Source organism: Mus caroli, chromosome 11 (assembly GCF_900094665.2).
Source record: "Mus caroli chromosome 11, CAROLI_EIJ_v1.1, whole genome shotgun sequence".
In the NCBI taxonomy this organism is placed as follows: Eukaryota; Metazoa; Chordata; class Mammalia; order Rodentia; family Muridae; genus Mus; species Mus caroli.
In genome coordinates, this window is record NC_034580.1 from 43,866,099 (window position 1) to 43,867,232 (window position 1,134).

Below are 1,134 nucleotides of genomic sequence, written 5' to 3' on the forward strand. Positions count from 1 at the left end.
AGCTGGCGAGTGTCAGCCGATCCTGCGCCCTAGCTACCCCTGTGCTTTTCTGATACCTTACAGTCTTATGAGTCATAGCAACAACAAGAAATACATTTCACACAGGAAAGATCCAAATGAACACACCTGGAAAAAAGAATTCACCACTCAACCATGCACTCTAGCCTATTCTTCCATGTTCCATTGAGTTGCATTAAACATATTCTATTCCAGATGGATAATTTAGGCTATTTATGGGCTGGAGAAATGGCTCAATGGTTAAGAGCACTTGCTGCTATTCCGATAACCAATGTTTAGTTCCTAGCACCTGTATCAAGTGGGTTATAGCTCCTTGTAACTCCAGGTCTGGGGAACTCAAAGCCTCCTGGAATCCTCAGATACTTGCATGTATATGATGTATACATACATATACATAAAACAATAAATAAATCTTTCAAAAATCCCTTATATTTCACCAAATAAAATTAGTAGCTTATGTATTATAATGACAAATATTCCCTGGAGCATTTCCTGTATGTCATTCTATGTAGTCATGATCTTAACAGAGTCCCCATCAAAGGAACTTAGTGCTATGGGAACCAGCCTGGTAGTTATGAATTTAAAATTTTGGTGGCTTTTTGTGAACATAGACGCTAGTATAGACCAAATTCTTGGTTTTAGTCCCTATTTGTCCAGCAGGAGGAAAGAATGAGCTAAAACTAGTGTATTGATTTTTTTTTTTATCCAGAAAGATTTGATATGCTTCCTCATGATCAACAATGTCAGTGGCGCACAAGGCATGTGTTGGGAAATTGGTAAAAAGGGAATCTGAAAAGCTTCCACTGTGTTACCACCACAATGCTCAAAGGACTGACTTTATGTCTGCCTGTGGAGTTGGCTTCTCAATGCAGATAAAATACTCAAGCTGAGTCAAAGCGGAACGTCCAACAGACAACACCATATTTCAGTCCTATCCTGAGATTCCTAGTCTCTGGGTGGTGTAGATGGAGGGGCTCATGAGTTCTTAACTTTTTCACTGTAACCAAGATATTGTCTGTGGATGGTTCTGACACTGAGTAGCTCTGTAAAGAAAATAAGGGTGTTACAGTAGAGATTCCCTTAGATCTGTGTAGCACATTCTACTTCCCTTCTCCT